At 40.0% G+C, this 13,702-nt stretch overlaps 1 protein-coding gene across 6 annotated transcripts in view; it reads right to left on the bottom strand.

The window, feature by feature from the left end:
• Nucleotides 1-13,702, bottom strand: part of luzp1 (leucine zipper protein 1) — a 55,001-nt gene that overhangs the window by 25,709 nt on the left and 15,590 nt on the right. For all 6 annotated transcript variants that reach the window (XM_051948540.1, XM_051948536.1, XM_051948547.1 and 3 more), the window contains one exon: nt 8,091-8,152. The gene's annotated coding sequence lies outside the window, so the exon portion shown is untranslated. The remainder of the gene's footprint in view (nt 1-8,090; nt 8,153-13,702) is intronic.

Raw genomic sequence — 13,702 nt, 5'->3', positions numbered from 1 at the left:
TCTGTTTATGACCTGATTATAGACGTGACTTTGAAGAGGTGGAATCAAACTTAAAGCCCCCAGAGCTCGTTGGCTCCGCTCCTAATCTCAGTGGCTGAACAGTAAATTAGAGCATGTTCTTCAACAGAAATCAGCGCAACATGCAGGATTACATCTACAAGTCATGGCTGCAGGAACGAAGAAGCAGAGCAGAGTCCGGATATTAGATGCTCTATTTAAAAACAGCAGCACCCGAAAATACTAGCCAGTCAGTAGCTAGCTTGTCCTCAGGCAGATCTGCAGCCAAGGAGATCTAAAGCAACAAAGAATATCACAGAAATGCAGGCAGGGAGGATTCAGTGACTGGTTGTGTATCAAAACACAAAAAGCTCAGTTTACTCGCTACTATTACCCGTTACTGCTAATATCCAACCAGGAATCTGATGGGTCTAATTTAGTTTTGGCAAGTCAAAAGCTGCTGTTATGATTGAGCATTGGTCACTGCACATGCCAACTGTGACATCAACCATAACTGTATATACTCCTGCTTGACTGGCTGCCGTCTTCTCCTACATGATGGGCATCACTGCTGAGAAAAATAGACTCTACACTGGTGGAACAGCAATAGATCTGCCTCCGTGAGTCCTGTGCCATCTGGGCATCCTAAAGTGATCGCAGAAATGCCTGTAGAGACGAACCTGCTCATAGACTTGTGCCTTCAGCTCATCTATTTTCTCTATGCATCAGCTATGATGTGCATGCCAGGTTACAAAAAGTGGGAAGCGTACGACCAACCGAAACATCATGAAAGCCCAAGTAATTAAGGTTACTTTTGGCAAAAGCCACCATGTGCAAGATCCAGCAAAAATAAACCATAACCTGCTCTGGTAGGCATTAGACTGCATAAACATGCTGGGATGTCACACTGTCTGACATTGGCTCACTGTATATTACCACAATATATCTCAGTCAATACAGAAAATTGCAACACAGAAGATGTCAAAGACACTATACACCAGTAATTTAAACAAAGTAGCTAGCCCTCCGAAGACAAATACAAATGTTGTTTCTTAAAAGTTACATGCCTCATTGTTTCCTGGTCACAAAGCTTTAACAAATTGCAGGGAATTCTCATTTTAAACACTTTTCTTAGACAAAGCAAAAACAAACAAGATTTATAACAACAGTTGCTTAATTTTTTTCTCTCACATCCATATCAGCCTCAAAAATTCTACGCCTGGTATGTGTGTCAGTATGTCTAATAGAGGGTCCTAATCAACTTGCAATCAGCTCTGATTACACAGTGGGTTTTTATCGTTCAGAGGAAATAAAAGAATCCAGCATGCTAAAATTGTTCGCAGCCCACATTTTAGACTGGTGAAGCCTTCTACTACTGATGAGTGAAAGCTGATGTTCCTCCTCACTTTAAACTTGTGCGGCTACAATCAAATGTGGAGAGTCTGGAGAGTTGTGACGAACAGCCTCTCTAAGATATTCTGGAAAAGAACTGCATAATGCAACACATTTTCTGTCAGTCCATTCATTTTGGATTAGGTAAAAAGTCCTAATATTCAGTTTTGGGTAAAGTAATTGCTACAAAGAAGACAAATACTCAGTTTTTAGACGTGATATGGGTCGATATTTGACCTACATTCATACAAACTGTATATATTAAGCTACATTGACACAATGACTAGAGTCGACTCTCTCATTGTTATTTCAAAAGAATAACAATATTTAAGACGATACCCGGGGACTCTAATGAGGATAAAGTGGTGTATAGATAATGGATAATGGAAGACAAACTATAAATGTAAATGCAGGCCCAGTTAAAGATATTAGTAATATATGTGAATATATGCAGGGCTGTGTGTTTAAACACTTGCAAATCTAATCTGGCATGTCCTCAGCCTGTTGGCCCCTGTGCTCGAGGTCAGAGGCCACTGACACGGTAAACATGTAAAACACTCCACATGAGGCAAACAGGAGTGAGGCCCTGATTAAGAAAGCAGATTGTGGTATTTTTGAACTAAGCTGAACTAGCTGGAATGTGGAAAATAAAAATGCTTTTTTTGTCGCTAAATAATAGTGGTCGTTGTACAGATAACAGAAAACACATGGGCACTTTAAATATAGGAAAGACAATAAAATGTTGTCTAATAAATGTTTGTCATGGTGCTAAATTCTGACATTGAGAATTTCAGAATTTAATAGTCAGCAGTTTCTATCGGCTTGTGTGTATGTGGGTTGTTGTCTTGTGGATGAAACCGCGGGAAGTCCCAGCTGTGAAGTGATAGACAGGAAGGCTCCATTGGAGACGTAACTGTTAACTCATATGATGACATTAGCATGATAAGATAGGCTAATCAGACCGCAGAGAGACAAAGAAAGACACAGCTCAAATCCTGAATAGACAACTAACAAAACTATTTAAAGCACTGATCAGGTCATTGACGACACTGAATGACAAATCAGTGAGACAGTACGTATATGTAAGCTGGCAAATATAGTGGAAAAATGCTATATAAATATACCGGGGTAAGCCAATATGTTTTTATAATTTTTTTTTCCATTTTTTTGCAGCAAAAATTATTATCTTGGTGTAAAAAATAAAAACTGCAGACAGAAGGAGGTGGCTGCAACAGAGTTAATGCAGCCAATTTTAAAATTAACTTATTTTATCAGGAATCTGTTTTAAAATAATGATACGAATTGAAAAAATACAGAATATTGGATCTATTCAGCCAGGCTGATAATCACTTGACCATTACTTTGCTTTTGTGTAGTCTGTCCACTGGAAAACCTTCACAAGTTCATTTTTCAGCTGTAAAATGTACCACACAGTAGATATCTACAAAGCAATTTTAAGCCCGACCTCTGGTGATAAGTTTGTTAAACCTTGTTAACATGTGAACTTTGCGTTTCTATTCAAATCCATGAGCCTAATGAGAAGTCAACATGATGACTGAGCATTTCTCCCTTAAAACTGCAACGCCTCAAAAACACAGTTTCAAATTTCCAAAGTTTCATATTGAACAAACTGAAGGACCCGATCCTGTCAGCACGGCGGGGCTTTCCATATTGTCATTACTCTTCCTCGGAATAGGTTTTCCAGTTTTAACAGATATGGCTGAATTATTCTAGACTTGCCATTGTGTAGTGCAGAGTCACGAGCATGTGGAGGAAGACTTCATAGATCTCTACTTTCTAGAGGAAGCAGCAGTGCAGAGTTACATCTGAGCCGTTCTAAGGCCAGAAGGGATTATGTTCATGGGGGAAAAACTTCTAAATATGTAACTTTGATACAGAGATGAGCTTTCAGGCCTTTCAACAATGACCAGAGAGGGAGTTTAATACATTTTTTAATAAGCATCTTTTGCATCATTTGCATCTTTTACATGTTTATATAACTTAATATTAGCTGATATATAATTATTGGACATGTTCAGCTCTTACATAAAAACAAGGGCCTGAAAGATGACTGTGAGTCTATGTGTGTGTATGCAAAGAAAGGAAGTTGCATTAAATGTTCATTTAACATGCCTCCTTTTAGTAATTGAGGACTTTACAGCATAAGCTGACAGATTAAACAGAATACTACTGTATTATTTTCAGAAGAAATCAAATGTGGCTATTTTCTGTCTGAGAGATAAACTTACGTTTCTCTCTTTTATTTTATCTAAAAAGGACCCAAACGCAAAATCATTTTACCTTTACTATGCATCTCGATTAGCTGTGTGTGTTCCCACATTGTACACGTCTCTGCACACTTGTTTGATAGTGGCGGTCAAGACTAGTTATCTATTTAAAACTTTCAGCATACGTCAGCTAAAACCCTTATAGAAGTGAATAAGAGCCTGCTGAAATGTGAAGATGTCTGTGGTGATGAACTGCTCTGTCAGGAATGTGTGTGTGTGTCACTATTTCACACTGATAAGCGAACACGAAAACATCACAACATGATGACACTTGTTCAAGTCAACATTAGAGAGCCAGCAGTCTGCGGATGTCTGAGCGAATAAGTATGAGTCAGGTTGAGAAAGAATGAGGCGAGGCAGATGGACAAAAGTTGAGTGAGAGCTTCAGTGATGAGGACATGGGAATGACAGTCAAATAATTGAGCCTTTTACATACTTATTCATTCATTTCCACCTACAGAGGTGATGTCTTCTGTTTGTTTATGTCTTTCTCAGTTTGAGTTGGCAGGATATCTAAAAAATGTTTGAATAATATCTGTTGAGTTACACCAGAGAACAAGTGATTCATTGTTTGATCACATCATTTGGCACTTTATTTATCATTGGATTCGTTTCAAAGTTTGTATTTTGGAACATTTTGTATCTTTTGGTTCTTGTTCTTTGCATGTAGATGCAGAACTGAATTCTGAGGAATGCATACTCTCATTATTTTCTAGCTTTACTTGCGATTGTGAAACAACTCTTGACTATACTCACCCCAATAAATCAATATTTACAAAATGCATTGCTCCATTTCCAGTCACATAATAACAGAGCCACACAGACTCACTGGCAGAAAGTTTGCAGACACACAGAGCAACATTTAACTATGCGCCAGGTGCTACAGAGAGCAGCACACAAATGCATTTTCAGGTTGGTGAGGACAGATTTGTGATAAAAATGTGAAAATCCATTGTCAACATAGTAAAGTGAAAGTGTAGGAATAAGAAAGAACTGGTCAAAAATCAACATTAGCCATGTTTCCATAAAACTGTCAAGCACATTTGAAGTACATCTTTGAAATTTCGCAAATATATGCCACCAAACGCAAAGAAGACAACAACAACAACAACAAAAAACAACAAAACTTTAGCTATCATGAGAAATATGAGTAGAAGTCTGAAGGAACTGCTTTTGATCAGGCAAGTTCTATGCTCACTTTAGCTGGTATCAACCATGTAGATGTGAAGACAATGAAATAAGCATCAGTGGTCTATCCATTACACGATCTAAATGCTTGCTATGTCACAACCTACTCAGAAAAGGCATTTCCATCATCTATTATCTTTTAAAAAAAACATGAAGTAAGCATAAAAACATTTTTTATTTTGCAACTGGGGATGTCTTTTTAAAATCTGCCATTTCCATTCACTTTTTCTACTGTTATATTTCCAAATGCACATAAAAATCTGTTATGGAAGCCTGGCTCATGGGAATCCTGTATTACACTCGATGCAGTGAATGAAAATGCCATTTGAATGTAATGATGGAAGGGTATGACACACAAGCAAAAGAAACTACTCAAACACAAAACCAAAATAGAAGGTCAGCAACTGCATATTCTGCCATTTCATCCAGAAAAGGTCAGGGACAAAAACAGCATCTTATTACTAGTCATTCCTTTCTGTCATCACCTTCTCTACCTGCCTCCTTCATCATCAATCCTGTTCCCTTTCATGAAACCTCGAAATATCATCCCGGTCCCCATTTCAGCTGCTGCATTCCTTCAGTTTCCTTCCCTCGACCTTCATCTTAATTCCCCTGCTTTCCTGCTGCATTTATATGTTTCTTCATTTGTCTCTAAAAGAAGAGGGGATGACAGCTGATCATCAACCTCTGCAGCGATAATGGATTGAGCATTTTACAAGGCTAACCCCCGGCAGCTAACCCACAAACACCGTCATAGACACATCAATAGCTCTCAACGCACAGCCCTTCTGCAAGGGTGCTGGACATCCTGCTCATTCATTGCTTTCCTAGCCCAGCACAGGGCACACACAAACACACAGACGCACAGAGTTTGCTTGGCAGAGCTTGGCAGTGATTCATCAGCCTGAGCCTTGGCATTAGCAGCCTTCTGCGGGTGAATGGAGACCTCAGTGGCTCTCCGATGGGGAAAGAAGAGAGAGAGTGGAGGTAGAAATGCTGAGACAAAACAAATGTGCAGAACAAAATGTGCGTAATAATGCGAGGTAAGCAATGGAAGACCGAGAGAGTGACTGGCAGAGAAGCAAACAGACAAGAGAGGAGAAAGAGACCCGCTCAAGGGGAATGACTCCACTGAATGCAGAGCAGGTAGCTGCCAGAGTGGATTACTGCAGCAGGAATGCAGCACTGGCTGCAGGATGGAGGAGAGGAAGAGGAGACGGAGGGAGCAGGAGAGGTAGGGGGAAGTAAAGTGATGACGTTGAATATCAGAGAGATTGGGCCCTGTGGGATGATGCTGTTCTTACAGATTGTCCTTACAGCGGATTGATCGTAAATGTGCATCGAAGCAAGGAATAAAAAAAACGATAAACTCAGCAGCATATTATATTTTACATCAGCATAAATCACTCTTAGCTGCATCTGTTTTTAAAAGAACCTCACGAGTGACCATGAGAAGAGTACATGCAAGTGGGAAGCGACTTTAGTGAGAGCACACTCTCAGTTTTTCTGGTCTTTGTCAGTTTTGGGTTATTCAGGTTGAATTCAGCTCCAGGAGGATGTGAAACAGCATCCGGAATAACAAGCTCATCTAAATTCAGGTCAGTGAAGAAGCACAGGACACGCCCTGGCCACATATTGACCTTAAAAGGTTGTGAGCTGACAGTTGACGAGACATTATAAGACAGTGATACATACACTGTGTCTGCTGACTAACCATGTCAGTCACACTAACACACAAACACACCAGCTGCTGTCCCTGAGAGCACTGTGAATGTTTATGACAATTAGTGCACAATGGGGCTGAATGATTTGGGGAAAATATGCAGCTGTGATTTTATTTTTACAGGGACTGTCATTTGAGTTCTTAATATAATGTTTTAAGTTAAGTTTCAGTTCAAAATTCACTGTGTAACAGATTTTAAGACATGTGATGGAGCATTACCACGAGACACCATCAAAAGTGGAAGTGCCACACAAGGAGGAGAACCACTGAAAGTATCAAAACAGCATTAGTCTCATTATTCAACACTCTGCATCTCAAAATCTCATCAGGATTGGAGGACATGTTATCTTCATTTATCACAGCCAGAAACTGTGATAAAGAATAACAGAATGTTCTATTTTAAGCTACCCATCAGTTTGAACCAAAAAATAATGGTTAAAATTTCCCATCTCATTTATAAATGCGCCAAAAACAAACCATATGCATTGACTATTCTGGCAAAAAAATTTTTTAAAAATTTGGTGCTCCTCGACACAGCCGCAAAGCCATTTGTGACTCCAATGCAACCACTAGTCAAGCAACAAAAATTCAGGGACTTTTTGAATGAACTTCATGAAGTGTTTAATTTCAGGTTTTGTTCAATTATTGTGAAATAAATGACTAAAAGAAATTACTTTCTTTGGTTCTTTATGGTTTATGGCAGTATAACTGTGGTACACAAAAGACATTTCTGAGTTTTCTCAAACTCTGTATTTTGCTCGACCTCACGGATCGATACACTACAGAATACATGCAGCATAATATATACTTATGTGTGCCACTCCTGTGTGACTTCAGGCTACATGGAAGGAAATGCGGCGCCGGCATTTGTGCCCAACAGGAAACAGACTCACAAAGAGCAGAGGAGGGGCGGAAGAGGCAAGGAGGAAGAGTGAGGAGGAGGGGGTGAGGAAGGGAGGAAAACATGGGCAAGGGATGAGGATGACGAGAAGAAGGACAAGGAGAGAGGAAGAGGTGACGGGATTCAGTGGAAACCCACAAAGTTGAAATTCAGTCGCTACAGGAAAATAGACACTATGAAATGGTTAATTATTGAAGAACAATTCGTTTACTTGACACTATGCTAAGCTGCATCCTCCAGATGCTGAAGACACAGGGAAAGAGCTAGCCTGGCTATGCCTCAGTAAATAAATTGCCCCGTAAAGTCACACTTTGCTTAAAAGGGTGGTTACACACTTTATTTCTTAAGAGAGCAGCTGAGAACAGTGTCTTCTCATCACAGTGAGGGTGCTGGTAATGCTCTTGAAATGCTCTGTGCTTAAGTGCTGGGTGGACACATTATCCCCCCCCTAAAACCATAAATACTTCTTTTTACAAGGCAGAATGTATTAATTGTGAGCCTTAGATGTGCCTTTTAATGAGTTTTGACACCCTAATTTTGTGCAGCAACATTAAAGCCCAAAAATAAATCATTATCCAAAGCACAGCGGGGCATAACTTACTTAACTTCAGATGCATCCTTTTGTCCAAAACACATCAAGCTCCTCTCCACAAACTCTCCATCCTGTGGTTAAAACACACAAAGAGGGCATGAGGTTAGTAAAAGTGAACGCACCGGTCATCATAATATCAAGACACTCACTCATGGCATCTTTCACCATTGTTATGTTTGGCAGTTGGCAAGGCCCGGAGCCTGCAGCCAGGCTGACAATGCATTCACTGTAGGGAGATCGTTCACAGTCAAGCTAGCAGGCTAAGAATGAGCTAACTGCTCAGATATGGGACACATTCGGAGGCTTTGCAAAAGACTCATGCATGAGCAGACAAGAAATGTTTGGCCACGACAACAGAAGGCCCTATTCAGTTCTCTGGGGAGGCACACACACGCACCATTATCATAATCATCATCATCCTAGAAGCTCTCATCTGCTTCAAAACATGTGCAAACACACACACACACTCACGCAGAAAGCAACCCAGACTTGAAGCATTCCATGACAGTAGCATTCCATATGTTTGGTTAAGCACAGAGAATCCAGATTTAAGACTGGAGTCTGGACTGAATTTAAAGCATGAGAGAGGGAAGTGGAGAAACGGGGAAGAGGAGGGAAGACTGAAAAAGAGAGGGAACATTTCTGTTAGCTGTAAGCAGCAACCGGACACTCAGGTATAAAACTGGGAATTAGCATTAACTACGACCTAACAAGCTAAACTTTTAAGTCAACATGTACAAGGCATCTTAAGGAATAATGTAAAGTTTGAACAATGACTGAGCAAACTCCATGTGCTGATGAAAGCTGCAGAATAAGCCTGTGAGCCTCTTATGTTAACTGTCCATCAGGACTTCTAACAAGGAAGAGGAAATGGGAAAAAGATGGGAAAAACTAGCTGTAGTTCACAGTAATTTTCACTACTGATTAAAGGAAGGCAATGAAAACACTCCACTATCTTCCTAAATAAATCGTCAACGCTGAAGACAGATGTTTCTCTTTTCACTCAGGCTGAGCCAAGTAAGGAGTCAGAGACAAGTGATGTCCTCAAAGACACTTTGATCATGTAAGCAGCAACTGATGGACACAGGGAATCGGTCTTTTAGTTGCCCCTGACACTCTCAACTCCTTTTCTTGTCATCCTGTCTGTTTGTTCCAGCACATCTTTTCTCCACAGGAAGGAGACAACCCCGCTGCTCAGCTCTGTCATGTCAGACTCATAACGTCAACACAGGTTTTGCTGAATCATCTCACGTTCTCACGCTACGCGACAACACTGCACAAAACCAAATGTCTAATTCTGCTGATTTAAAAACTGGGTTCTGATCAATAAAACTGGATCTTAATTGAAACAAGTGATTTTACAAATAAGATTTGACACATTCTTCACAATCCAGCAGATGCCAAATACTCAAGCGACCAGAGACTATGTCTGTCTGTGTTTGTGTTGTTGGGTTGTGTATTTATGTGTGAGAGTTGGAGGGGGGGGGGGGGGGGGGGGGTCGAAGCTATTCATTCAGACAGTCAGCCAAGCCGTAACCAAACAAAACTGAAAACAGCTGTCTCCCTCTCATCCTTAGCTCCCCCTCACGCACACAGCATGTCAGGTTGTCGAGGTTTCATGATGTTACTCAGCAGAAAAAACTGGACCAGTGTGAGGCGGCACTTCCCCCGGCGTCTGTCTCAGGCTCTCAGCGAACACTCATCAATTTTCCCACAGCAAATGTCTTTTTTTAGCACATAATCTATTTGACTTGTATTGATTTTCAAGATGCAAACATCACAAAATAAGCAGACTAATGCTCACAGAAATCATAAGACAGCATGATAATCAATGATTTGGAGAGCAGATAATTGTAAACTGACAAGGCTGTGAGATCATATTATCATCATGTGATTCTACTGAAAACATACCAAGCACAACTGCAATGTAGCAAATGAAATCTAATACAAAAAAAACCCAACAGTAAACTCTTCATTCAAACTGTCTTGCATTATACTGACAAGCATCAACATCACAATGTAGACAAGTAGATTAGCCTCATCACAGGTGGTGCAGGGTAAAGTAAAGCAAGTAAATCTAACACATCACGTTCCGAATATATTTGCTGTTTGATTTTGACAAAAAAAAAAACATGTATCTGATAGAACATGATTTATTCTGATTTGGGCTTTGTTTTTATGCAGATATTTTTAAAAATTTATTCACAAGACAAGGAGTTTATTGACATGCAAGTGGCACGTGTGCACAGAAAAATGAATAGAGAGATGAGACACGCTGAAAAGGAGGATTTGATTGCAAAACAACAGAACACATCCCTTGTATGGATGTATTTTGACGACAGACAGCACGACTTGGACCAAAAACAGGTACTTTGTGTCAACGGTGTCTTGTAATTACATAACACTAATTTGTTTGACCATTTAAATCAACATTACAAAGCCACCACAAATTCAAGTTATTTTTTCAGAACATAATACATGTCCTAGAAAATATAAAATCGTTAATATCACGCTACCCTAATATTTGCATGTCTCATAATGGGGTGGACAAAATACTGGTAACATCTGTCAGTATAAAGCCAGTGTTACACTTTCCACATCACGCCACAGGTACTGTGTATGCACTGGAATATACAGACGCTGATCTGCTGTGCATGTGTGGAATATGTCCTCAGTGCATTGTATGTTTATGTGCAAAATGTTTTCTGTAATAGAAGCAATTGCTTTTTTGGGGAATATCCAAATTCAAACCTGAAATCAGTGCATAACTTTTACGCATAATAAAAACACAGCAACCTTTAATAATTTCAAGATTCAATAAATGGTAATAAAGAGCTACTAAGTGCATATTTGGTTCTGTACCAAATTAAATCCGGAATTTTCTTTCTTAACTCATCTGATAGTAGTGGCATTGTTTTGACCAGTTGAAAAGGAGACATCCTGTGATATCTAGGTTTCATTTGAGCTAAAATGTCACTTCTAATCTTTTCACTTACAACAAATGATATTCAACGAGGATGATTGCCGTTTCCGTAAAATCAGGGTCAATATGTGATATGATTAGCGGTCAAAACACATCTGCAGCAATCTGTGCATTTATCAGTCATTTAGGACTCTTTGTACTGGCCCACTACGCATGTACAGTCAGTGTGTTGCTATAGTGAAACAACACAATATTCCCTCCTTGAAACTACAACCAGTGATGCGTCAAACAGAGAACAGGAATCCCTGTTCAGGGGACTCCACTCCCTTTTCATTCCACATAAACATTTTTATGCAGTGTTTATGTTTGAGTGCGCCTTTATCACATATATAATGGAAAGTTGTTGATAAGATAACGGTGTGTATGCTTTTTCAGCACTTAGGCTTTCAATTTCCAAACAGAGTAAATGGAAGATTACACTGTGAGCTTGAAGTTACTTTTCAACAGACAAATGTGAAACACAAATGCTCAAATGCAAGCGACACAGAAGACAACATTAATGTAACAGCTGGGCCTGAATGAAAAGGAGCGAGAAATAGAGTTTCAAAAGGGACAAAAGGATGGACCACTAGAAGGAAGGAAACAAAGGAGAAAAACAAAACTCATGTTCAGCTTCTTCTAATGGAGAACCTTAAACTCCATCCTGGGTTCCACTGTCCAGGCGGGCCTCGTTTGCATGGGAGCCCATTTCCTGTGTGTGATTAGCAGACGGGGAGAGTGTGTGTCTGTGCGTGCACATGTGTGTGCACACTGGGGGTTGCAGTTCAGAGAGGTCTGGGGTTGTTTTGTCTGCTAGGGGGGAAAGGAATGCCCAAATCAAACACAGTGAACAGGACGTCGAGCAAGAGAGACGGACAAGGGCAAAAGACAGAAGCAGAAAGGAGGAGCAGATACACAGCGAGGAGAAAGATGGGGAGGGACAGGAAACAGAGATGCAGAAAGCAGCAGACAGAAGGAGCTAACAAAACGGAGGAGGAGGGAACACCAGTGAAGAACAGAACAAGAGGCTGATTTTTCATTTGCTGCCACTGCAGACTGCCAACAGCATTCCTCCTGCTGCTGTCTGCATTCCAGCAGAGCTACAAGGTGGAGTAAGGAGTTTGTCTACAAGCTGATGAGCTGTCAGATGGAAAACCATCGACATCTCTAACTTCACCGGGAACCTGCAAAACCTGCCCTAATATCTAATGACTTACAGCCCTGCAGCCCTCCCTGCTCCAGAAATAACAGCTGAGGGTTTCACACGCTACTACACAGATAGGCTCGTCCAGACGATTACTCATTATGCAGCAACAGTAATATGACAGCAAGCAATGTCACAGAGCAACTTGTTTGGCTTCATAACACAGCTTAACAATCCAGAAACCTCCTGGCATGTAAACTAAGGAAAACGTGAGGAGTCTTCAAGGGTCAAATCCACCATTTAGAATAAACAGGAGGACTTGAAATCAAACTGAATTGGAAGGCATAACACTCCTGTCTGAATGGATTCTCAATTAACTCATTAAGAGCCTGCATTTGAAAGAGTTTTAAATTTAAATTGTCGTCATTGTCAACCAATTTACTGGCTAAATTCAACAAAATTATGTGTGCTATCGACTAAGACAAAGAAGAGCAGCAAGTCCTTCGATCTAGAAAGTTGACAACAAGGGAATCTTTGGTGTTTTTGTTCTAAAAATGACTGAAATTGTTCATTCAGTTATATACTGTTAAGTAGTTGCTGGCAATTTTGTCATTTGAGCAATCACTTTAGTTTTCAGAGTTTCCTTTTGTAAGTCAAAGAGCAGATTTAGGTACATGCCAACTATGTAGAAGATTCTAGCTGGGATGTAAATCGTGTCTTGTTCAGCGTCAGCATTTCCTGGCACAGGTTTCAGTCCGAGGAGGTTACCTGAATTGTTTCTGACCACAAAGATATTCTGAAACCTTAGTAGTTCACTCAAAATCTCTGATCAAACATTTCACCCTCACTAAGCCTGTCACTTTTCATTTAAAATCCAAATTGTTGTTTGAAATGATAAAATTGTTCAATAAAGGCATAAAGAGGCTTACAGATATTCTAACCCACTGCATGCCTTGTTGCCCCGTCAATAAACGGAGCTTTTCTTTTCCTCTTTTCATTTACACAACATCAAGAAGTCCCACTACAGCTGCAAAGTAATGTATGGAAGCATACTGGGTTCAGCATTATATGTGGAAACACTGAGGATAAAAGTAAGTTAAAGTCTGGTTATCTGCAATAGTAATTAACAGAAAAACTGAGCTAATTTAAATGTATTCAGATTTGATATTTTTGAAGATAACATACAACTGGGGGTCACTAAGGTTATGCAAGTTATCAAAGAATTCAGATTGGAAGGAAATACAACTATCATAATCCAGGTTCTTCTAAAATTCTGGCCTTTGTCCTTTACAGTTTACACCTACTGTTTTAAAAAAACAAGACTTTTATTTCTCAGCTTTTTCTTTTTTTTTTTTTTTAAAGTTCACTTTCCAAACACTTCCTTGTGTTGTGTGTGTGAGCCGGACCCTGCCCAAGCAGGAGCGAGCCATTCCTTGACTGGCAGAGCAGAATTGATAGGCTGCTATTGTTTCCTTTTAAGGTCAATTGTGTCTCAAATACTTGGCATGGCTGGGA

Source organism: Acanthochromis polyacanthus, chromosome 1, assembly GCF_021347895.1.
Source record: "Acanthochromis polyacanthus isolate Apoly-LR-REF ecotype Palm Island chromosome 1, KAUST_Apoly_ChrSc, whole genome shotgun sequence".
NCBI lineage: Eukaryota > Metazoa > Chordata > Actinopteri > Pomacentridae > Acanthochromis > Acanthochromis polyacanthus.
The sequence above is the reverse complement of the archived record's forward strand: the minus strand, read 5'-3'. Positions and strand labels throughout refer to the sequence as shown.